We start from the raw sequence: 26866 nt of genomic DNA on the forward strand, positions 1-26866 counted from the left end.
TGAGTAAACTGAGAAAAATAGTGAGATATTGAAGTTAGAGATAAGCCTATAAAACATAGTTCTGTTAAACCACTTTAGGGGAGGAAAAAAGTACCCTAACAAACTGGCATTTAAAACAAGTCAAAACTTTTACTTTTTAACTAGTTGTTTGGTTTGTTGTTTTTTTTTTCCTGAATAGAGTAATTGATGTGTCTGCTTCTGACTTCAGAGTTGCTTTGTGAGGTGGAATGCTCCTTTACTATGCTTATGTAGTATGGAATAGGCATTATAAATCCTTGAGGATTGCTATTGCATTAAATACTCTAAGGTTTTACTCACGCTAGTAACAATATGAGCAATACTCCCAATGGGCATGGCATGCAAAGATGCATCCATCTATTCTGTTTTCTTCATGATGCTCACATTGTGGTGTCCTACTTATGTTAACCAGATGGTGTTGGGTAAATTAGAATATCTGGGCGTATTCCTGGAGTTCACATTGTTCAACTGCTTTGTTACACTCAAGTTCTTGAATTGAACATATTGCCATGGCAATAAAGTAGGTGATTATACTAGCATTTTTTTTAAACCTGTTTGTGTATGTATTTGAAAGTTTTTATTGTTGTAATGTAGTCAGATGAATGCATTTGGAAACAGGTGCTTCATACCTTAGTCCTTTTGTAAATAAGTGAAATTCAAAGAATTTCTGTTATATACCACCTTGTGTCTTTTCAGTGCTTTTCTCCTTCTAACTACCAAGTTGAAGTTGCCTTTTTTCATATACATAAAAGATGTAGATTTTCACTCATGTAGTAATCTTATTTTTTTATTTATGATAATTACATAAAATATCTACTACTGTATAATTTTTTTCTTTGACATGTACAGCTTTCTGCAAGACCAGAAGATGTCCTGTGCTTGTGATGAAATACAGCTTTTTAGTCAAACTTTGAGACTTGGTTAATCATAATTAGCTCTTTATTGGGTATTATTTTTGTACCTATGCTAGGCTTTACAATTAAAAGAGTTCTGTATTTTTTTTCCTAATATCTAATTTAGGAAAGCTCCTGAAATATCTGAGATTGAGTCTAAAAAGTCCATTTTAGATATTGGTTCTGGCACTTGGCTGAGTTTTCTATTCCCAATAATTGGATTGTATGGATTCTTTAGTGTCATAGAAAGCTTTATACTGGAACAGGACCTTAAAGATTAAAAGCTTTAGTTAAAATACATTAAAGATTACTAAGTAGAAGCAGAAGTTAGATGCTGTAATTTATGAATTTCCTTTCTTATCGGGTATATGATGTTTATTTGTATACTAATCAGTTAGGATCTCAGAGTCAAAAAGAGGTCAGTAAGTTTGGTCTGTAATATTGTTCATACTGTAATCTAGTTTTGGTTTCCTTTTCAGGAATTTATGGGAATTTTATTATTGTTTATAGGCTCGTTTGATTTGGCTTGTTGGTTTGCTCGGTTTTTTTTGTTGTTGTTGTTGTTGTTTGTTTGTTGTTTTTGCCTACTGTCACCGTACTAAATAACGAAGATAGTTTTGACTACATTGGAAATGGAGGAAATTGCTTAAGGCTTTTCCATGGGCTTCATGCACCCTTGTACAGTAGAGAGTAGAAAGCTTTCCAGAGATAGGAAAAGCCTAAGCAATTGTAGGAGTGGAATGTCTTTTTAGGTTTGTTTAACAATAATTTCCTAATATACGAAGTCATCAGGAAGCATAGCAATCAAGAGTCATTTAAAAGCAGTGTGGTTACAGTGTTTCTGGCCTCTGCTTTTACAGTTCCCAATTTAATCAGTGGCTGGAGCCAGCGGTGCAGTTGTATCCGCAGCCTTGTCTGACACAGAAATGCCAAAGCTCTTGTGTGGGGGCAGGAAAAGACTGAGAAGCAGACAAAGTGCAGGCCTCCTTGAGACTAAACACCTGAAAGAAAATTTCAAGAGCATAGTGCCTTGGAAGTTCTGAAAGAAAGTGTCCTTTGAGTATTAAATATCCATAATCCTTTTTCTTTCCATTTGATGTTTCCCATCCCGGTGACCTATCTGAGTCTCATCCATGTGATCTGCATGAGCAGGCTGTTACAATACACCTCCCTTGGCTTCATCAAAGCTCCAGCGAGATGTCTGGAATGAAGCACTGGCTGTGGTAGCCATCAAGCAGCAGTGGTGAAAGTTATAAAACGTCCGCCGTGGTGCTGGCAGGGCTGCCCATGTTTTAGAGATCAGCCTATTGTGTACTTTGGAATTACATGAGAAAAATGTGCTTGGACAGGAAATAATTAGCACTTGTCAAAGGGCAGGCAATAGGTTACAGTATTTTACTTTCAACAGGCTATCAGGGGATCAGCTAGATTAGATAATAGAATTTTTTTTCCTCTGGAAGTTAAATACAGATGACTCTAATTATCTTACATTGTGCGTTAGAGAGCACATTAGGAACAGTACAACTCTAAGAGATTTAGGTCAGTGAAGGGAGGGTGGCTGGCAAAATCTTTACCCACACTTGGTCTTAGTGGAGGTAGGTGGGCATTTTGTTCTGTCATGTATTTTATTTGTCATTGATGTCTAGGTATTTTTTTTTTATTCTGGAAATTGCTAGTTCAAACTGACTGTATCTTGATATATTTATACTTTCTTAGAGGAAAAAGGGCATCTGAACTGTTTTGGTGTGTCAGTGTCTACTGGGATGAAGTGCATCCTTGTATAATTTGCTCTTAAGTCATACCAATGTTTCTGCATGTTAGCCAATTGCAAATACTCTGAGCTCCTATTTCAGCACGTAGCACAGTCTGCCCAGTAGCACACCGAGTGTTACAGCCTGCCCTTTCATATCCTGTTTACTCAAAGATGCCATTGGTACCTTAGATAACTGTTTGGGTCTTCCAAGGACTTGAGCTGTTCAGTGCTGAGTGGCAGTGATCTCAAATGCTTCAGGTAGGACTCAGTGGATGTTCTCTAAGTGTTAACAGAAATGGTCCAGAGTTCCTAAAGCCTTGGATTTGTTTGTGCTGCGTGATAGTGCCTGATGGACAGGTTGTTATAGCTGTAAAGAGCTGCTCAGCCCTTTGAACTGACCCCTTCCTGACCTCGGGTGGAAGAGGTCCCCCCTCGGCACATCGAGTGTGGGGTGCCCAGCTCTACTGTAACAAACAGGGGGTCAGGGAGCAGCTGTGGGTTTGGGGTGAGCCATGCAAACCTGCCTAGACTTTTTTTTCACTGTATGATAATGAAAATTGTTACCAAATTATATGGAAGTTTAACAGCAATAGTGGGAAAGAGAGGGTGGAGTCTGATGCATTGGGTTTGATAAATGAAGTGTGAAGTTACCCATCTGGCTCTAGACAGCCCTCTTTTACTCTACGAAAGGGAAACATTTAAAAATAACCATGGTACATCTAGAATCAATGACCCATACAGAGAGCTGGAATAGATCAGGATTTAATGGTGACTGTGGAAGAAATTATCATTTGAAAAGTGAGACAAAGGATGAAAAAGTACAGTTCAATATCTGCACCTGATTCATTTTCAGAAAAGTTCATAATATTTTTAGTCTGCTAATGATGCTGTTGACAATTTTTTCTGTTTTGCTTTTTAACTGGAACCAGAAAAGTTGTTGATATCCTAAAGAAACAGTTTGGCCAGAAAATAATTTAGAAAAAAAAGAGTACTTGAATTTCTGGAATGTTTCACCTTTTCCATGTCAGTAAAAGCTCAGCAGAACTGGGCAGTATGGTTTCAGAAAAAATTTGCTCATTTCTCCTCTTAAAAAGTCTTATATCTAGTTATAATAATATTGCCTTTAACACTTGAGTGTCATGCTCTGCTTAATTATTAGGGTTTTTTTGCTACGTTTTTTGAATAAATACATTTACTCATAGTAACTACTAGTACTCATTGTAACTATTTTGTCACCAAATAGTCAACAGTAGATGAAATTAGAGGATAATGTTTAACTATAGTGGAAGTATTAACTCAGGGAAAGAAAACAGTAAAAAATTTTTTAAAATAAGTATCTTTTCATGCAAAAAAAATTATTAGTCTGAAATGGTTTTATTATGAGGCAGACTGCTGTCCATGATGCTGTTTCACTGAGTGAAATTTGCATCTCGTCTTTAAAGGGAAATTCAGTGAGCTAAGGGAAAGCGTAAAGCTTTGGATAAAGATCTAATGAGGGGAAAAGTTTGATAGGAAAAAGAAAATTATTTATGATAGTAATATTTTCACAGTTGTGCTAGCTAGATTTTGGAATCTTATTGGAGTTCTAAGACATCAAACAGTAAGAAGTGAAAACAGAATAAGTATTTAGTAAATAATTATTTGAACCAAAATAAACACAATTTTCCTGGTTCATGAGGTAGACAGCAAAGAAGTGTTAATTATTTCCAGTAAGAATCAATAGCTGAAGTCCTTGGCTCATTGAAATGGCACAGTGGAAAAAAAAGATCTGTTTTATGAGATCATTGCTACAACATTTAGTAGATCACTGTGTATTTTAAGAGTCATTACATTCTTCCATCTTTTCATAGCCCTTCAGAAAAGAACCTCTTGCTCATGACAAATAGTATGAACCAGTTTCCAGTCAAACCCAAACTGTAATTCGTTACTGTTTTCTGGTCACTGTACTTGCTGTTCTCCAACCCCTCTAGAAATATATAGGTCACGCTATTCTTTCACATAGCAATATGAAGGTATGCCTCTTTTCTAGATGAAGGCTTGTTATACTACTGAGATACTCTTACCTCTCAGCAGTGATACCTAGATTACTATACAGATACCTGAGATGGGAATTTATTACAACCCTATTCATAGTTGTCAGTGCATACTGAGAGAACTGAGTCCTGACCTGCTGTAGTCTTGTTGGAAAGAACAAAAAAGAAAGTGAGAATATAATCATAATAAAATAGTGTGCATGTTAAGAAAGACACAAACAGATTTTGATATATTTTGTTGTTTTCTGTTTTGAACAAAAAGTAAATCTTTTTCTTGTGCCTTATCTCTTTCATATGTAAGAAGGTAAATGAGATAGATCTTGCTCTTCGCTCTAGCAGGAGAAAGAGTTGGGTTACTTTGAGTTGTTTCAACTGCTGCAATTGCTGTGTTTGTGGAATGACAGATTATTTTTTTATTCATCTGGGGACACCCATTGTCTGTGTTTCTGAAATCAGTAGTGATCTCTGCACACAAAGCTGTGTGAAATCCAGTGGGATTTCTGTAACAGTTGTCCTCTCTAGACAGCACGCTTCAGCTGGAATGGATACTCTGTAAGTTAGCAACAAACATAACAATTAGCTCCAAACTGAGACAAGTTTTGAGTTCTCGTGTATTATGTTATGAGAGGTGAGAGGGAGGAACACAATGAAAGATGTGGATTTGATATTTTGTCTGCGTGTTCTTTGAAAGAAGAAAAACTATTTGGTGCCAAGTGAACCTATGCTGTGATTTAGATGCTGCTGCTGAGTACTGTGTGTTACACAAGAAGATGCTTTGAGAGAGACTAAAAAGCAGTGTTGCAGCTTTTAAATGTGTGTAGAAAACACTGAAGCTTCAATGATGTGGTCAGCCTGCTGCAGCCATGCACAGACATTAGCTGCCCTGGGTAACCTCTGACTTTCCTCCAGTTGCCTGTGATCATGTTGCTCTGCTTTGTGTGCCCCTCCCTGCTCTCACCTCTCTACCTGTGTTTTGTACTAGAAGTCTTCGAAGCAAACCAGCTTGGCATCAGTACGTATGAGTGCTTCATAGAACAGTGGAGATACTGGTTGATTACACACTGCTCTTGAGCAGCCACTCTTATTGTCTTTGAAACTTTTTTTTGACCCTTTACCCTCGAACGAACTTTATTTACAGGCTTAAATATTTACAGAAAATTCTGTGTCTTACCTTGTGGTGCTGTTTTAGACACAGTAGATATGGTATAAAAATGCTCTTTAATATAAGGGCTTGAAGCAAGCAGTATTATAGGATGGTCTAGTAAGGAAGTCACTCAAGTTCAGCTCTGTGTGTGTGTCAGGCCCTTCTATTGTGCCACTTAGTGAAGGACTGTTTATATTGAGGGTTATGTTACCACTTCAGTTTTAATGCTCCGTTTCTGAAAACCATGAAGAGATGCATCATCTCATACCTGAATAACTACAGGTTATTTTTGACATATCACTCTTTGGATTTCATGCTTTTCTTTTTGGTATGTTGGCTGGATTTTTTAAGTGACACTACCAAAACTGACAAATGACATAAATTTAGTTTTTGCTTATGCTGCAATTGAAGTTTCCCAAACTAAAAGTGATAAATAATTTTTCCACTCTACCAAAGCTCATTTGATTGGGTTTTTTGTTTGTTTTAATAGTTTATCTAACTTTTTGGAAGGTTGGAATTTATTTCGCCTGGGCAGGCCTTTTGAGTCAGTGTGGGTGACATTTCCTTATTTATTTAAGCTTTTGTGCTCACAATAAGTACAAGATAGTTAGTATTGTTTTTCTAGTGGTTTGACAATGATTTGCTGACTACCTGAATGCTGGAGATGGAGATGATTGCATTTCCAGACTGCAGGATACTGGGGAGCAAATAGATCACAGAGGTGACAAATTTATAATCTGTGGAGACAAAGCGTTAGCCACATCATCAGACAGTTGAACCACAAACTAGTGTTAGCATCAGCTGTCATCATTCCTGTAAGAGAGAACAGTGTGTGCCAGAGGCAAGGGAAAAGAGAAAGGCAGGGAGAACCCTGAGTGTTGAGCGGTGCTCCATGGCAGCCCATTCTAGCTAAAGGCATGGTGTTGCAGAGAGAACAAAGAATTCTCATAGATGTATTTTGCTTTATCCACTGAGATTTCTTCTGCTCTGTGGTCATGATATGTAGTATGCCCCAGACACAGTTTGCAAACTTAGTAAAAATCAAAACTCTAAAAATACTCAAAATTAAATGAGTCTAAAGAGTCTTTTCCCTTTAAAAAAAATAAAGTTCCATTTGAATAAGATAAATATTTATCTTTAACACTATTAGTGTCATAATTGTCACCATTTAAAAAGCTATTTGGTGAAATAAACTGTATACATTACCAATGCAAAAAAAGAGGATAACAAAGACTAGACCTAGCCAAATGACATGCTTATGTCATTGCACGAGACGTGTGAGCAAATGATTATATAAGTTCATGACTTCAGTCCTAAATGCTGTCAACCTTGTGTTATTAAAGTTTTTCCACACATATAGAACTTGATGGCTCCAGGGATTGGTAATGAAATACAAAGCCTTTTGTCTTCAGGTCAGCAGTTCAAATGTGGTTCAGGTAGATAGTGCCAAAGATTATTCCCATTGGATATCTGTGTCTGATGGCCTATGTAAAATGCATTGGTTCTCCAATCCATGTAGGCAGGTGTGTACATCACGTAAAGCAACTGTTACAGCTGACACTAATTGGTACCCTTGCTGGCATACTGAGAGCAGCCAAAAATTAAATGGATGTAGAAACTGAGCAAGATGCTGTCAGTGCTCTAAGCTGCCTAGAGCATGGCTGTGAGGTAGCAAGAAGCCAGTGGATATCAAGGCTGACTGAAATTGAGTAGAGGGTGTTGGTCTGTTGCATTGCTCTTTATTTTGACTCGCACTAAAAGTTATGGCAACTTAGGTACACAGATAATCACATACTGGTGAGAGGACACTGTAATAAACCAGTGGGCAATGGCAACAGCATGGATCAGAGAGAAGTGGAATCCAGGGTTGGGATGGAAGTGTAACTCAACAGGGAAACTAAGAGTAACTGGAAAATAGAATTAGAGGTATTGCTTACTTTTACTTCTGATGAGCTCTTTCTGGCATTTTAACAGTTTGCTTTGGCTATATTATTTTGCTATTTATTTTGTTTGACTTTTAAATTCTAAATGTATAATAGCTGGGGAATTCTTAAATTATAAATTACGATGATGCTTAAAATAGCTAACAAAGGAAGTTGGCATTTCTTCCTCTTGAGATGTTCTGTAAAATCAGAGATCTTAGGGACCTGTTACATAGCATGCATTATTTTTCTATTCTGTCCTTATTTTTGTAAACAACCACAGCCCCAAATGGGATGCATAAGCAACAGTAGCAAAAGAAAATCCTACTATAGATTACTGAAAAATGTGAGTAGCTTAGGCAATGGGGAGGACTTGTAGAGGTATGTAGCACCCCAGCTTATAATTCATAATCCTTAAGTATATTTCCGTATTGTCATATACTAGAGATTCATCAGCCTGAGTTGGTGATGCTGCAGGTGGGACTCAAGAAGCAGGTTGAAGTAGTGTGGCTAAACATCAAAAATATAATTTGAAGTTGAGATAAATAAGTGAGCAAAAAGATAGCATCCAGAAGTAGATAAAAAGAAAAGACAGTATCCAGAAGACGAACTGAGAAGCAGACTTTCCAAATGCAGAGTATGTGTGGGAGGCTGGAAAAGGCTGTCACGTAGTGAAGAGAAAGCAGTAATACCAAGAGTAGAGAGAGAATGCCGAACGTTTTTAGATCTGCAAATAAGAGCTTATTCCTGGCTCTTTCTACAAAGATAGGCTGAATGGTTCCATCTGATATGCCTGTGGATCTGCTGAAATTAAGATTCAGCTCCAAATTATGCTGGAGAAGGTTTTGTATAACTTTGTTATACCGTGGTCTTGCACTTTTTGCCAGTTGCGTTTGAGCAAGTCAGCGTTTTGCTCATTTGTATTTTCTGTTCGAAATTATCAGTCAGATAACTCTGACAAGGTTCCCTGGCCTACCAAGTAATGTGTGAGTGTTGTGGTTTAACCCAGCAGGTAACTCAGCACCATGCAGTCATTTGCTCACTGCCCCCTCCCCCCCGTGTGCAGGGGGAGAGAATAAAAGAAAAACAGGGTGTAACTAAGATAAGAAAAAAAAAAAAGGAAAATAGTTATGACTATATATGTGTGTATATACACATTTATGTAAGTATATATGAGTGTATATATCAAGTGATTCCCAAGTAAGTGCTACCACCAATGCCCAGTTAGCCCTCCAAGCTGTAGAAGAGGCAAGATGAACTCCCACCCCTTTCAGAACTCTTGCTTGACATGACTTGGTGTGAAATATCCCTTTGGCCAGTTTTAAGTTGGCTGTCCTAATTCTGTTCCCTCCCAGCTCCTTGGGCCATTTGCTGTGAATGACCTTGGCTCTATGTGATACTGCTTAGTAGGCAACTAAAAACATTGGTGTATCTTTCTCCTGGATCCAAAACATAGCACCATACCAGTGAAGAATACAATTCCAACACAGCAGAAATTGAGACAGTGAGAATTATGGAAGCAGTATCAATCTTAATTGATTGAATCTACACAAACCCATGAAATGCGTGATATATTTTATGAGCCAGATATCATCAGTTCATAATCAAACAGGAAAAATATCTACTGCAAATAAATATTTGGTTATCTAAAATGAATTCTCATGATTACGCGTTCTCAATTTGCAGTCTGGAATTTTTCAGGTATTAGAGTTTAAGATTTGCCATTTCTGCAAATCTTCCTGTCAGTACATTGGTTTGTTGAGTAAATTAGTTGCTAAGTCTTGTACAGTGTATGAAATCTTTTCTTCTTAAATTGGGGCTGTTAGTCATTATCTATCTTCTCGGTTTGCTTTCCCAGTAATATTACCAAGTTTTCTCTAAGCTGAATAAAGGAAGTTATTTTTATTTCTGTTTATTAAGCCTCAAACAATATTTTAGTTCAATTTTAGCAATAGGGCATCTAATCACCATGATGGTGCTACAGGGCATGCCATGTTTAATAAGGCCAACATTTGGTCTTTCTGACTTCTGGAAAAATCATATTAGAATCACTTTCAAACTTTTGTTAAAGGTGGATTTGAAAATGTGTTTGGAAAATGAGACGTAATGGATATGTCCATTCACTGGCTGTACAGCATGTTTAAGACCTGTATACGGCCTAATTATCTTACATTCGACCACCCTGAAAATACTTAGGTATCCGACCTTCTGTTTATCTTTGGAGAGATGTGTCCCATGCCTAAACCCAGTTCTATGCTTGGGAGTGGGCAGGAGGTTGGAGGAGAGGCAGAGGAGGATTTGAGGTGTGAGGGTGTCGTGCCAGAGAAGGTTTTTAACTGTTTGGCTTGCCTGTAGGTGACACTGTTGCATCATTTATCTGTACATTTTCACATGTCTTGTCCATGGACAAAAAAAAAAGTTTCATTAAAATAATTTGAGAGACAATCAGATAAATACGGTACACTAATGATTTCTTAAGCCTTTGTTAAAGCATAGAGTCCTAGATACAGTTTTAGATTAATGGCATGTTCTTCTTCCCAAAGATGGCAGCAGTTCATAACATTATTTCTGATTAACTAGCTCCCTAGCATTGCTTCTTCAGTGCGGTATCCCCTTGACAGGCAAGTCACTAAAAGGATTGCTCTGCATGTTTCTGAAGGCTAATGTAATAAACCAGGATAATAATATGCTGTTGGAAAAAATATCTTAATTTGCTGCTAAGTTATGGCAATATAAAGTCAAAATGTTTTTCTTTACTCAAGTCATTTAAATTAATAATGTGTGCCATTAAGTGAAATCTCACAGAGGATTTTTTCTTTGCTATTAAGTATGCTGGCTGCAGAGAAGATGAAATATTCTGCGAGGCTCGAGCAATCTTCTGTCTCTGAGCTGCAGTGTTCCTGCTGCCAGATGTTCAGGTGCTGCTGCTTTGACATGTATATCTCTTCCAGGCAAAAACCAATATATACATCAGCCCAGGTGCGAGGTGGCCTTGCCAGGAATCCTGCCTCCTCCTAGCTGCGACACTCGTCCACTCCCCGTCAGAATGTGTACCTTAGGAGGGGATTGTAATTAACCCCTGGAAATCGTGGGTTTCGCTGAAGTGATGTGCACGGTAATGATATTGTTAGGTTCCTTAATTTCCAGTTTCACCATCAATTATGCCATGTGTTTCATCCAGTTGGTGCTACCCTCCCAGTGTTAATTATAACCTACAAGACTGTTACAGTTAATTTTATGGCAAGCATATTGTCTCTTCAAGGCTCCACGGCAGCTCATAAATTATCTTGAAGGTAAAATGTAACTTGGGGAACTAGTTATGAAAATTCCATCCATCTCGCTTAGGAGGTGCAGCTGCTACTGTCAGCTGCCTCGCCACCGCGTTGTGAAGGAATTACGGTGGGTCAGGCCTGGCGGCTCAGCCCGGGCTGTCACGGCACAGGAAGGCTGTCCTGGCCTGTCAGACAGGGGCCTTCTGCCAGTCCCTGGTGGCTGAGCTTTGCAGGCAGCGAGAGGCAGGCAGGGCAGGTGGATGGTCCCCAAGCTGTCTCTATTCATTACTTTACAGAAACCTGCTTCAGGTAGGCAGGTACGGAGACCTTGCCACCGTTGTCATAATGTTAGGCATCATCTGCAAAGTGCAAGATAGATAACTCTATAAACAACTCGCCGTTCTGCCGGGCTGCGGCAGCCGAGAAGGGTGATTAGCAGCAGGGCCGCACATGAAATAGCTGGCTGCTTTGGAAAATGACTGCGGGTTTAATTGTAGCAGCAGCCTGGTTTTGGAAGAGCACATCTGCTTGCTTTTATTTCACATACATAATGTGAGGAGGTGCAATTCCACTGCGAAGCAATTTGTGTTAGAGCTTTGCATTAAGTAAATTAGCGTGGTTCTGTACTGGAATTATGACATCTGCGTGTGTGTGTCCTGGTTTTTGCTGAAGGAATTGCAAACACACATTTTTTCTATTAAAAAAAAAAGCATCCAAGTATTCAGAACAATGAACTGAGCATTCAGTGCTACTTACATTTTTATACTAAAGTTGTATTATTTCTGTAATGCCTTATCCTTCGCTTTATAGCAACAATATAAGGCTACCATAAAATATAATGCCTTTATTCTGCTATCTTTTCCTTTAATATTTAGTATTTCAGTAGTTCTAAATGCTGTCAAGCTTTGGCTATTTTTTAAGAATGAAACCTCAGTACAAGTCCAATTTCCTGTGGAGCTTTTTCCCTTCCACTCTTTTACCTTTCAAAAGGACTTCTGTGTTTACAGTGCTGTTTCCTAACCTCATTTACAGCTGGGAGGGCACATGAGAAGGAACACTGAAAGCTGACACTGAGCACATTTCCATAGGCAACCGCTGTGCAGATGTGAATGTACAGACCATTGTGAATGGGTAAATGTTGGGAATTCAATTGAGGAGAAAACGATCCAACACAATAATGAAAAACAGTGAGGATAATGAATCTGAATATATATTATTCCTTTGCTTTGACGGTCTTCATTCAGTTTAATTATTAGCACTTGTTTTTAATTATTGTTCATTTTAAAGTGATAATTTGTTTACTTTGGAAAATAATGCTGACTTTGTAAATTGGGTCTTGTATGTGTTTGCTCTCAAATCAGCAAAAGGCTGATTAGAGAGTGAATATTAGTACACTTCTAATGCACATTCATTGTTGCTTTCCCTTTGGAATTTACTGTAAATGTGCCTTGTAATGTCTTTTAGACATTCTTTTCCCTGAGGCATCTCTGTGCATTTCAGCATCTGCAGAGAAGCTCAGAGGTTTCAACTGACCAGAATGCTGCATTTCTGTTTGTTTGGCTTACGTGTAGGAAAGCTGTGCATTAGGCACAGCCGTGGGCGAAGTGAAGTGTAAAGTCCAGATCACCTAGAGAGCAGACCCAGAGGCATTGCTCCCCAGAGAGGTCAGGTTCCTTCTAGGCTTCATTTTCTCTTTCCTCTCATGGAAGGGGTAGGGAGAAAAAAGATAAGGATAACTCTGCTGCTAACATATACCCTTAAGTGTAGTGTTGATGCACCTGGTCATCTACGTCATTACCTCCTACACTGCAGGATGCCAGTTCCTTTACAAAAGTTATCCATCAGTTTGCCAGAGCACTCTCTCCTTTGTGGGATGTTATGCATAACCGGGAAGTATCTGCTATAATGCAATTCTCACTAATTTTTTTTTAACTTGCCTGGGTAGAGGAAGTTGGGAGAATTTAATGTCTCATTCTGCTTTCTGGAAGGGATAATGAGACTGCTGAATATCTGAGTATGCCATATTTTGCATAATACTGTATGAAAGTGTTCTGATTGTTACCATCAACCTAAGAAGAGACTAGGATGATTATATATCATCACAACATCACTAAGTCTAAGAGAATTTCTTTTGATAGGAGTGCAATTGGGAAGAGAATCAGGGTGCAGGTCCTAGTATGTGTTCTTTCTGACTTGTACTTCAGCATGTACTACAATGGGTCATTAACAAACTGATTCTCTTTTAAAAATAAGAAAACCTTTCTCAGGATGAAGTGCCTTTGTTTCTTGTCTCTTGGCCAAATTTAATAGGAAAAAGAAGTCTATTTGGAATCCAATTGAATAGTTTAGTAATTAACTTAATGCCTCCTATTTATTTCCATGGAAACTAAAGCATGTAGAAAGAGCACAATAACACTATTTGATAGAACAGAATCTCAGCTAAAAATCACTTTTTCAGTACAGTCACCATAATTAGCTGTGCATTCTCACCAGCTATGAACAAGAGCCTGCATGACACTTCTTCACCAGCAGAAGTAACCCACTGTTTCATAGTTGCTGCAAATACGAAAGTGCCATTGCTTGGAAAATGTTGCCTGCACAGTCCAGCACCTCACTGTGCTCACATCCACATTTTGGTCTCCATAAATTTTCTGCAAGTGTCAATGAATGTCAATGGGTGCCATTTTTTCCACGTGAAGGAATTCAGTGACACAGCTTTACTTCACCAACACTTGCATTTCAGATGCCATTCTGTCAGAGTGCCCCTCTGCTGCCATCTGTCACACAGCAGCAAAATGTAATGGAATACTGGTGGGAAGGTTCAACCTCTGTTGCTGTACCACCAACATCCGTGTCTGACATCGTGGGCCAACACAATAAAATAGGATGCATTACTTTCAGAGCAGCACCATAGTATTGTGAGTTATTTGTTTTTCCAGGAGGAAGGAGTACAGTAGCTGTAAAGTAACAGGAGACAGGTTAACTTAAGGATTGGATCCAGACCACTCAGTTGTCATAGACAGATGATTTAAAAAAAAAAAAAAAGCTTTCTTATTGCGACTCAGAACGGTCTTACATATTTTTACGACAAGAAGGAAAAGGGTCTTCAAAATAGCCTCACTATTTCATAGTCATTAGATTCCAGAACGTTTGATTTTCTGTTTGTGGTTACAGATTCTTATATATGAAACATAGAATTTAGTCATTTTTTGTTGTTAGTAAACATTTGAGTTTTAAATGAATTTTAAGTTGTGAGCTATCAGCCAAAAGGGTTTATAGGAATAAAATCATTTTGTTGCTAAATTACGTGTAAACATTGAAAGGCTTAGAATCAGTGATAGCCAGCAGAGGTAAGTGCTGAAGTGCTTCAGAATTTGGAAAAAACAGAAATCATAATTTTAAATGGTTCTTAGTAGCAAAAAAATATTTAAGTTGAATCTTCTCCTTGGTTAGGACCTTCTGGTGGTCTACTGGCTGCTTTGTGCTTAAGAGCACTTTTCTAATTTGCCTTGGGTGAGAAGCTGATAACTTTCAGAGTAGGATTTCTTGGAATACCACAATTGTAGGCAATTTTAATTGTGCAATTAAAGTCTACCAGATCAAGAAACAAAATCTTGATGTGTGTTTGCCTCCTGGCTCAACAGAAGTATTGAACAAGATAATTTCAAGAATGTATGTCCTTTGCTTTAAAGCAATTTAGATTGCAACAAAGTAAACAGAATTACTCCCGTTTTAAATTTGAACCTGTTGGAAGCAAGCTACTGTAGATCCATGTCTGACTTCTGCTCAGCAGCTATCGTGATGAAATACAGAACTTTTTGTCTGACTAAAACTTAGAAGCATATATATTAGCACGTTCATGCTGTTGCTGATTTTGAAAAGTGCTAATGGACTTTCTGCACACTCTAATTGCAAAGGGATATGGAAAATATAATTGCAATAAATCCTTTTTCCTTCTACTTTTACTGATTTGTCTTTAAAAAGGAACTATAAGAAGGCAAAATTCTGTCAGATATGAAAAGGAAAAACGTCTCATTTTTAAGTGTACGATTTTTAAAATGTAGTCATTAAGAGATGTAATTGCTTATGAATACTAAAGAAGAATTTTGCCTGCTCACTTTTTGCTTAAAGCTGTATGCTTTATTTAGGCATATTGCTTTACACGCACACGCACACACACACACACACACACCCCCTACAAGATTTATTGGCATTTGTATGAGAAAAATGAAAGGATTTTCATGTTTTGTAAGAAACTTAATACACCCTCGCAGATGGCCCAGCTCAGGTGTGATTTTAATTATGAGATAAAACAAAGCCCAACACAGTAGGAAGTAGTCTTAATAAACGACCTGAAGCCTTTGTCTTCATGTGTCAAAAAGCCTTTTTATTGCATGACGAAATATTTTTATATTTTTTTTTACTGTTTCTAAAAATGTTTGGGAAAAAAACACAGCGTCTTCCAAAGCTCATTTGAATTATTTTGGTCAAGTTAAAAATAAGAATATTCTGTGAATTTCTCACTTCTTCCCAATAAGCTTAGGTTTCTGCATGAGAATGACAGGAAGAAAAAAAAAAAGCATTAACAATGAAATGTGCATGGACACAAATTCCAACTTAGTTGCTCACAAATAAATCCGGTTCTCGTTATATGTTGTGCTTGCTTGTTGGTTATAAGCTATTTTGCTTAGTCGTAGCAAAAACCAGGGGGTTTGATGAGCACTGATTTCTGATGTATCTAAACCCTAATTTAATGATGAAGGCTGAATACCAAAATAAAAATAGTAGGATACTGATACATTGCAATAATACTGTATAGGTTCTCCCTTTGTGGGGAATTATGAGGACCTCATGTTAGGACCTCAGTGTCCTGACATAGTTAATTACCCATAGATAATGGTTTTCGGCAGTAGCTGTTCTGAGCATCACAGCCTCACTGTTAAGGGCTTAATAAATATTTGCAGACTCAGGTGCACAGCACCTATGTACTACAAAAACAAACAGCTGGGGCTGCTCTGCTGTGCTATACATCACATGCAGTGCCTCATTTGTTGTAGGAAGTCTGATGGTGCAAATGGCAAGCTTTGTCTTATGGTAGCTGGTGCTAATGTGTTTACTGCAGGCGTGCTAACTATTCTTTCATGAGTCCTTTTATTGCCTTGTCTAATATAAAAGTATCTTGGAAATCTGCAGCTCTTGAGGCTTCTTGATTGTATACTATGTATTGATGGAATGATTAAAACCTTGTTTTAGAGCTTATGGCTTCCAGACTGGCAGCCTTCTAGGCTTGAATTTGTCAGCTGCAGTTACATGATGGAAAAGCTTCAGCAATTAATAATGATTTTCATTAATGATTTCATAAAATAGACATATTATGTGTTACAGTGCTGTGTTTTTAGTATAGAGACCTCTTTCATCATGGAAGAATTGTGTGTGCTAGTGGTATTTAAAAATGTTGGGATAAATGGCCTCTTATCTGCACTTTTGCTTGGAATTTGGTTTGAGCTTCTGAATGCGTTTAGTTTTTGATCTGGAGCTGCATTGCACTCTAATTTAGTTGGTGATACATGTTGATTTTGAATGTTAATGAATGTATAAACTTGAAGAAATCGGTCATCCCAATTGGAAAATGAGAATATCATCGCATTATGCAATAATTAATTTAGAAAGTACATTTTATAAACCAAAACTGCAATTACTAACTACTGTATTGTTGGATTATTGGATCTAATATCATGAAAGTAGTAATACTTGAAATATGACACTGCAAACTGTTTGTTATTCAGTCCAAGAAAAGATATTTCGTTTTTCTTCTCATGCTTCCCCGTAGATTCCAATGCTTTCAAAAAAGGCCTAAAGAGGAAATATATTTCTTCCTGCAATTTCCCACCCTCCCCCTTGCCCTGCTGTCCTTACTCTTAATCCTTTTTTATTTCTGGATTCTAAGGATTACATTGTATTAATGTATCTCTCTTCCAGTCACAGACATGAAGGTGTAATAGAAGTGGTAATCTAGAATTAATGACTAATTATGTGACAGCTATTTATCACGCACTGGGTGTGGGAGCGTTAGAATAGTGGAGGGTTCATACCCTATGATACAATTGAAGTTAGGATTAGGATGTTGCTTATCAAGATAACAACAGCAGCTTTAGTGTAAATCTTGAGGAAAGAGTTTTCATTCAGATTTGTCATCCTGTGCGTGATAGGCAGTGTCTTTCTACTTGCTAACACAGCTCTGCTGATGGGCTCGTGTGGCTGGCCGTGCTGGAGGCTGACGTGTCTGTGTAGCCAGGCCATGCAGCTGTCATTAAGGTCAGATAAAATCCAGAGTAGTCAAAGGGTGCTGGATTTAAGTGTAGTGCACCAGCAGTCTGTAGTACCATTTCCCCATCAAACAGAAGACAGAGTGCTTGCTTCTCCTTAATTTTTAATGTTACAAGCTTGGAAGTCGCTCGAGTAGCACTCATGTGACTTCTAGGATTAAAATGCAGCTTTAGATTAAATGCAATTGTATTCATTTTAAATTGAATGCACTTCAGGATTCTGCTGGCTGTTGGTAACCTACGTCCTTGTGAGTCATTAACAAAATGTAACTGATCTTCATCTTCTCTTTTTTTAATCTTCAGTGTAATCACGGCAAGAAGCTTTTGGCTCACAAAAGTAAATGTTTTCAATTGTTTGTTTTCAGATCCCACGATTTTCTCTGCAGCAGGCTTAGATGAAACAGAAAACTGATATACTGAACCACTGGAATTGCAGCCTTGTAATTTAGAAATATCCATTTTATCCCTTATAATTTCTTCACTAAGATTCTTCAGTCTGAATCTGATATAGGTAGGAGCCAAGACAAACAGAGAGCATTTAGAGCCATTCAGGCCAGTTTGGATTCCATGAGAATGTAAAGCCAGAGAGTCCTTGGCTTTGTTTCATGCATCTTACAAGGATCAGAAGTGCATTTAAGTTGTAATATTCACTGTAGCTATGTGCTTCTATAACATCTGTAAGCTTTTATTTTCAACAACGTTATAAAGATGTGAAAATAAGTAGGCAGTAAATTCTCTTAATTTGCCAGCTGAAGAGCTTGGTGGAAGGACCTTTAAATCTCTGGAGAGAGTGCATACAAATGAACTTTCTGCAGGCTTTTCTAGCAGGAGCTAGAACACAGGGATACCAGCAGCACCGTAGACTTGGTTGTATAAAGGGAGCGTGGGTGCCTGCGTGCTTTGTATGGGGCATTGCCCTTACAGGGCTGACATGTGTTATGAGTTGTGATCTCTTTAAATGCTTCTGAACGCACAACTAACTTCCTATAGTTGTAAAGAGAAAGTGCTGCAGCAGATCGTATTTGCAGGAGTAAACCATAATTTTGCTTTTGTAATTTAATTTGTGTACTTGTTCTAGAGATACTTGATTTCAGTAAAGTAATAGTGAATATTCCTGTTACTTAGCAAAAAAAAAAAAAAAAAAAAACCAAAAAACATTGAAGATATATTTTATCCCTATGAATGGGAGTCCTCTTCATAGAATTATAAAAAGTTTTGAAATAGGCACTTCCTCTCATTTTTGTACTCTCCTTCAAGGCAAGAAAGCACACAACTGATTGTCCTGTGTGTACTGATTTGATACACAAGTCCTTTTAGGGAGCAATTTATCAGAATATCATTTAGGATTTGTCTTGCCTAGCCCTGCCTTTTTACATTAAATAACTTGAAGTGCAGACCAATGTTTCTGAGGGGTTTTTTTAGTGTATCTTAGACTATTTATTCTGTGTTAGATAGCACTGTGAAATTCCTGCTAGGTAATATACTTAACAATTAAAAAGGAAGAGTCTTCATGTTTGCAAAATGCACGTGGAGAAAGCAGTATGGCAAAAGCAGTGTAATAGTGTTCTGTACAGCTGGGAGTTGGAGCTTTAATGATCACTGTTTGCTATGAATTTCAGTTCTCAGGAGATGAATGCAGTCCAAAGACACAAGTACTACTGACATCCAGGATTTTAGATATCCTTTGTCATCCATAGTAATTACAAGTTGCTAGGACATCTTTGCTTCAATTGAAATATACTTCATGTGTAGGAACTCATAAATAGGCTTTGAAATACCTTGAGAGCACATAATTTTTGGAGAAGACCAGTAATACCTGTTATTAAAGCAGCCAGCATAAAATGCACGTTTCTGGAGTAGGATAAAGATAATATTTGGATGTGTAGACCATCAAAGCTTGAAGTTTTAGCAACGTCACATGCCTAAAGACTTAGCTTTTTAAAATGTTCACTGGCATGCTTGCTGCACTCCTGTATTTAAGGATAGTATCACCTATAAAAGTATTCTGAGTTAGAATTTAGTTTTTTCTCCCAGTTTAAGGTTACCATTGAGAAAAGCGGTTAATAAACAGATTAATGGATTATAGCAAATAAACATTAAAAGAATAGTTTTGAAGAGTAGGGATACTGTCTTGTTAGCTTAGAGCATTCTAATTCTGTATAGAATTAATCCAGTGGATTATAAACTCAAGAATCAATAATGTACTTTTCAGTTACTGCACACATTTTACTCTGGGAATAGATAACCTTAAGACGACTTTTCCACATCTGGGGTCAAGCACTAGTAAAAGTTGTCTTATGCTTAGACTTCATCTGGGCTGGCATTTCTGACAGACGTGCAAACAGATGCAGGCATTGTTGCTAATGACAGGTGATTATAAGTGGCGTGGGTGCCAAGGTAATTAAACCATGCCTTGACAGGAACATTTGGTGATATGGTATTTCAGCATTAGAAAAATTGTCACAACACATTTTTCCCTGCTAGGCTATAGACCTGAATATCATTCATTTTGATTCTTTGGCCACAGTACTCCAAATCTGGAGTTTTACTCACTGCTTGAAGTACAGAAGTATTGACTGTATGAAAATGGGAAACCAGCTAGCTGAATAGAGCTGGTATGTGCAAGAAGAGTTTGGGAACTTGCATTTGAAGCATCTGGTTCTAAGAAGCCTTTCAGCATATAAACACAGTATAAAAAATCTATCATGGGAGGATTGGAGGTGTGTTATCTTACTTGGTGACAAGATAACAGCTACCGTGCCAGGTTTATGAATGGCTGAATTATTGTGCTATTCTTTGTTATATATTTCTTATTGGACGTCTTAACTGCTTTTATGGCTGCAAATCTTAGTTTCTAAATTGAGTTAAGGTTTTGTGTGTGAACGTACGTTACAATGAAATAAAGATTATTCTCAGAATAGAAGTAAGAGCTGCTGCTTTAGAGGTGATGTATTTTACTTGATAGTAGAACTCTTACAGACTTAAGGCAGTGTATTCTGAAATCGTGGAGCAATTTCATACTTTCAGATAACTTTGTATTCCTCATTCAATTGCAGGCAGTTTTTATTTTTTATTTTTTTGCTGTGAGTGAATAATGATGAAGTTCCCTATTTATCCTGCAGTTCCCAGCAGCTCCTTGTTTAAAATGTCATTCACATATTGCACAAGAACTGTGGAGAAAAGAGGTTTCAATTCTATAAATGAATCCATACTGATTTAATAAAATGTGGGATGTCCAGTTTAAGGATCTGTTTCTGAGTTCTTTATGAATGTAGGATGGAAGCTAACTATCCACACTGTTGTTGTACCCCTGATATTTTCCTCAGCTTTAAAGCTGTGATGTTTAATATAATTAATCTCAGCTAAACTTCTAGACTTCAGCTATTGGTCAGTCAGGGCATTCAGGATAGGAATAAATTACTTCGCTCCCCCTTGTTGGTCTGAACATTGCTAAAGCAGCATAGGAGGCTGCTGCAAGTAGGACTTTTTTTTGTGTAGTAAAATCACAGTGCATCAGATGAGTACCTAGCAAAGGGTCTTGGGAAACTATTTATTTTAAGCTAGAACTTAAAAATTAAATTTAAAATACGGTGAAATCAAGTCACTTTTCACTTGTTCATTTGAAGTTAGTTAAAGGAGCTGTTAGCTGTTATGGCTGGCTTCCATATTATTTAGAAAAGAAGGCAGAACAGTTAAGTCCATCAGCGTCTCAGTTAAATTTTTAACATCCTCTGTTGCTTTTTTTTCCCCATCTCCCAGTACATGACCCAGACTTCCATCGACTGCTTCTTCTAAATACCGTGCTAACACAAAGTTAACGTGCAGTTCCTACATTTGTAGAATTTCAAGCCTGGAGACTCTGGACAGATTCTGGCCAAAATTTGCATTGTCTGAGGAAGAAATTTACTAGATGGTATCAAGTATGGTGGCAGTAATGGTGTGCCTGTCAGATGCAGCACAGATGACCTAACAAACCATAGTAATGTCTCTGGAAAAAAACCACAAAACTGAATTAGTGGATCACTTGTAAAGATGATAAAGCTGAAGAGTGGGAAAATAGCTTCAGCATCTTTGCATTTAAAATTTCTGCAGACAGGAGCATTTAAGAAGTTTTAAAAAGGTGGGGTACTATCTCTTGTCTTCAGCATAGGATATGCAATAGATTCCTGCTTTTTGTTTGTGTCTTATAACTGAAGGAACTGTGGGAAAGGGAAAAGGATTTGGATTGCTATAGGTACGGGAAGGATAACATATAATATAGAAACAATATTGGTGTCATATTTGGGTCCATTACTAAGTGTGGGTATTTATACATACAAAACTATATAACCTTTGTTGTAAGGGTTTTAATGTTACATGCAAGTAACCTTGCAGCTGCCTGCTTGTTTTGTTTCCGATGTTGCCAGCTAGTTCCTGAAGCAGGTATAAATTGTGGTGTGTATTTTTTTATTCTTTTTTGATCTTCCATTTGCTAGACTTTCATTATATTGTGGCTACAGTCACAATGTCAGCACATAAAATGTTAAACATCGCTGGTCTGAAAGAAGCTTCTATTGTCTTCTACTTATGGTGCCTGGGGATTCTTTGCAGTCTTGCAGTGGTGGTTCTGTCAGCGTAATATGTCATGAAGCATTTCTCTGTAATGACAGACATTGAATATGAGTGACAGGAACTCTGACCGAGTGAAATGGGTTCAATTACCAGAGATGTAGGGTTACCTGAGATAAAACCAAATGGTCCAATTGTGCTCGGGTTTGACCCTTTGACATCCAGCTACCCGGCAGCAAAGACAAATGGCTGATTAACCATCCCCTAACTCTCCTTTTCTGTGATAAACTTGTTTGGATTTCCTTGTCTGAATAAAAATCTAAGTGTGGCATGTTTCTAAAAGGAAATATGATAGGAAAACAATGGGTACTGGTGCTAGTCATTTTCTTCCCTTGCTGACACAAAACAGAAAGCTGTCATTCTATCTTGGAATGTATCTAGGACATAGTGTCCAGAAATCAATACAAGATAAATGATTGTTCTCTTAACCTCACCTTTCTTCTGCTGCCGTGGTTATGTTGCTCCCGTTCACCTGTAGCCAACCTGACGCCAGAATAAATGAGAGAACCTGCTGTGAAAAGTATCTTCTTGGGGGTTTTGTATGGAGGGTTTTTGTGGGTTGGGTTTTTGGTTGGTTCTTTGTTTTTTGGTAGGTTTTTTTTTTTTTTTTTTTTGTGGTGGTATTTTCTTTTTTTTCTTCTTTCTCTATTTGGTGGGAGTGCACGTGGGGGCTTGCTAGTCAGCACTGAGTGCCATTTTACACTTGTTCTAGTCCAGTGCCTACAGCTCCCAGATAGAGTTATAGCAAGCTCCCTAATTAAACTGTCGCTGTCTGCCCTCACTTGACTGCCTTTACAAAGTCATTTAACTAACAGACATTCCTGACTATTAAAGCTAGGAGCAGCATGTCTCCAGTGCTGGAGATAAAATGAATGAAATTTGTTAATCTCCAGTGACATTTGATCCTAGATGTCGAACTAACAGTGTTGCACCTGAACTTCTTCTTTATTGTAATTACTTCTCATGTTATTATTTCATAAAATAAATTAGAGGAAAATTTCAACAGGTATTAAATTATTTGAGTTGATTTATGGATGCTGAGTGAATATGGCATTCATCTCATGCATTCTTCAAAAGCACCTTTCAGTGGATGTTCACGGCTGGATTCAAGGATTGTACTAATAGAATACTGTAGTAGGTTGATGCATTTCCTTCATTGTAGTAAAAAGGCATTTCTAAATCCTAGACTTTGAATTAAGGAAAAAGAATTTCACCTTTGTGATTTTATCCACTGTTAATTTAAATGATTTCAGTCAAAATCGAATATGTTTTAAAATAACACATTAAAAGAATTGTATGCCAACAGTGAAATGAATCAAAATTGCTGAGCAAAATGCAGCCATTTTGGAAGGAACGAACATTAAAAAGAAAAAAGAAAGACTTCTTTTATTCTACTTTCTGTCTCTTGTGTTTGTTCTAAGTTCTTTTTCTCTGATTCATAGATTCATACAGTTTAAGGCCAGAAGGGACCATTATATCATCCAGTTTGACCTCCTGTATATCTTAAGACATTACATTTCACTTGACTGTCCCTGTATTGAGTCCAATGATTTGTCTTTGGCTTTAAATGCATCTTTTAAAATAGTGTGTATTGGTTTGAGAACAATGGGAAGTGAAGAATCTACCAATGTTCTTGAATGTAATTGTTAATCATCCTCCGAATTTAAAATTCCAAATTTCTGTCTAGAATCATAGGATCATTTATGCTGGAAAATATCTAAGATCAAGCATTTGAATCTCTAATATCAAGCATTTGAATGCTTGTCTTCAACCCTCTTTCAAACTTTAACTGTAACCATAATTTTCTCACTTAGATAAGAAAAACAATGTTTTTGCACTGTGTTTTCTCTCAATGGAGAACACAGGTCGTTTCAAAGGTAACGCTTCCTTTTTATTCACAGAGAAACTGCAACAGATACAAAGGACGCAATAACAATATTTGATAGGGTAAATTATCATCTCCAAAACGCTCTTTTTCAACATAGTCCCCATCATTAGCTCTGTGTTTTTGGCAGTGATGAACAAAAGCCAGCATGCCAGGATCGTAATAATCTGTGCCATTATGTTGTGTATCTGCAGTTATGTTGCTTTAGAAAATTATTCATTGCTTTTCTGTTCATAAATCTTATCTCTACAACATATAAATAGAGTTTTAGGGAACTTCTGTTGATCGTTAGGTGTTATCAGTCTTTTGTTTTTAGAGTTTGTCCTTTACAACTCATTGTTGACAAAAAAAAAAAATGTGATTTCTGATTTCTTCTTGAAATAAGATTTTGGTCAGATGGGATTAGATTTATTGAAATAGGATTACTCATGACCTTTCTGCTCATCCAGAATGAGCTCGGATACGGCTCTTTATTCTGTTATACTTTTACAAGAGATTAATACTGGACTTCAGAATGGCTCAGCAAGAAGATAAGTACCTATTTACACAATAGTCTTTTGTCAAAATAGTCTCTTAATTGCTTACATCTTCTAATGTCTTATGAATTTACAACGTGGTTGATTCACATCCCTGAAGTGGATGTGAACATATTTTAGCAGTATAAGGATGCCAATAGTCATAGTTTATTAATCATTCATATGAGCAACTCAGTTGTTGCAAAGCACATTAAACTGATGATTGTTATTATCTTCTAAGGGCAATATATGTTCTTATTTATGCATTAATGTATCTGTATTAATACGGCTTTATAATGTTGACACAACCTGAACATGTGCAGGGCCCTCTTGCCTTTAGGAACATCAAGCACTTTTCTCCATTAAGTACACCACTTATTCAACAGACAGATATGGAGCTTTAGTTGGTTTGGTCTGCTGAGGGTGCCATTCCTGACACCTAGCCCAGAAGGATGCTTGTCCTTGCCAAGTCAGCCAAGAGCAACGTATCTCCAGAATCCAAGGGAGACAGTTCTTTAACCCGTGAGTTCATGCTAACAGTAACATTTAAGAAATAAAATCCACTTTGTGTTTCCTCAATGCGGTCATTAGTCTTCACCCAAGAAATATTTGCACATAATCCTTTATAATCATTCTATGATTTTACTGCTATACAAAGAATTGGATGCTAACCTGTGTCTTAGTAGGCAGGTTGCATCCCTTTTTATAGGTTTCAGGGCTGAAGATTAAAATGTAAGCGTAAGGCTTAGGTCTGTGCTAAAACACAATGCGGTGCAGCCAAACTATCACGTGCAGTCTTCTGAATTCAGCCTTTGAGATGCTGGTCGAAATTGTCTTTTATTTTTAAGAGTTTTCCTACAGAGGTTCGTATCAAAAGGTAGTAAATGTAGTCCTTGGCTTAAACGTAATGTACTCTGACTGTAGCAATTGATTTTTATAACTCTTATACAACGTTCTGGAAAGAAAAGAAAATTAGAATGAAGCTGTCTGCAAGTTATTATATTTGGGTTCTGTCCTGTAAACTTATATCAATAAAGCTGACTAATCTGGAACTATTTTCAAGATATACTTTTACTCTTATTCATAAAGCATTAAGATTTATTGTTTGTGGCATACCCTTGCTGGTTGAAGTGGTATGCAGCCAGTTTTGCAGCCTTAATTTTGTTCCCACTGAAGTCAGCAGCAATTTTTTATTTTATTTTATTTTTTGCTGTTGGGGAAGTAGATGGTCCATCATGTAAAAGTTAAACATGGTAAGGAAGGAATACAGTTAAGAGAGTATTAATCCGATGGAGTGGATGTCTATTTTAATGTAAGTGTCCTTTTTACATAAGTTTCAAACCGTGCTAGTTCATCAGATGCATTTTGTAGAGGTATGCAAATATGAAAATTAAATGTGACTAGTAGTTAGAACTACCTTGCTTTATCAAGGAAATAAGGTACCTCAGGGATTTGGATTAACCCGAAATAATTTTTTACTTCTTGTAAGCTATTCTGAAAATATTCTAAAATAACGCAGAGCTAATATTTCTAGGATGTAGTGTATTTGAGTGTCATTAACTTCTGTGAAAGTATGGAGTCTACTAGTGGAAGCTAATTGATATATTTTTGTATTAATACTCTTAGAATCATTGGAAAATAACCTCTTCTTTTCCTTAGCACTCGTAGTAAGAGTGATGCTTTATTTTATACAGAAGCCAAGTAGCCTTAGCAGAATGATGTGCTTTATCAGCAGCTCTGTAAAGTTGAATTCATTCTGTTAAGAGACTACAACTTTTTTATCCTGTAAATACCGAGTAGCCACCAGGCTTGGTGGGGGTAGGAAATACCTTCCCTCGCAGACACTCTGTGTTCTGGTAGGTCTGCAGTCTGGAGCAGCTCTCAGTAGGACTTCATTCTGCGAGTTATCTGTTAAGTGCATGCAATTCTGCTAATTCTCATTTAAAAATAATTCTGTTGCTTTAAATCTGCAGTTCCCCAATTTCATCTGTGCAAATAAAGCTCCTCCTGCAAACCAGCCAGGAAAACATATGATACCATTTGCGACTGCAGAATGCAGCGTGCTGTTCTCCTGTAATTATAATGGCCGGAGCAGTGTGGGGTTGGTTAGCCTTCCTTAGCAATCATTAATCTAGCAAGTCTCAGTTCCCGTGGCCCATCTTGGAGAACAGCAGTCCTTGGCGCGAGGCACCTTGGGCCGTGAGCTTGTTTGGAGCGAGGGCTGTTTGCTCCGTGCTGCTGCTCGCTGCTCCCCGAGGAGCTGCCAAGGCTTTTTCCCTGCCTTGATTGCTGCTTGCCCTCTGCCTCCCGCTTGAGCTTGTCCCTTTATTTCTCCTTGTTGTGAAAGTTTCTTTCTGTGTGACTGGGAGTCTGTTTAGCAGACCATATTGCAAGTGAAGGTGCATCGTTTGTTGCCTGGTTTTGGCAAGGCTGGGCAGTCAGCTGGGATGTAATTAAGGCTCTGAGAACAGGCTGTCTTCTCCACAGGAAGGGCATG

The 26866-nt window shown here is 37.6% G+C and overlaps 1 protein-coding gene across 1 annotated transcript in view; it reads left to right on the forward strand.

Annotated features, from left to right (window-relative positions):
* Positions 1-26866, forward strand: part of FTO (FTO alpha-ketoglutarate dependent dioxygenase) — a 221434-nt gene that overhangs the window by 94589 nt on the left and 99979 nt on the right. The gene's annotated exons all lie outside the window — the stretch shown is intronic.

Source organism: Cyrtonyx montezumae, unplaced genomic scaffold (genome assembly GCF_038088225.1).
Source record: "Cyrtonyx montezumae isolate F1298 unplaced genomic scaffold, pur_monq_1.0 scaffold_17, whole genome shotgun sequence".
NCBI classification, from domain to species: Eukaryota; Metazoa; Chordata; class Aves; order Galliformes; family Odontophoridae; genus Cyrtonyx; species Cyrtonyx montezumae.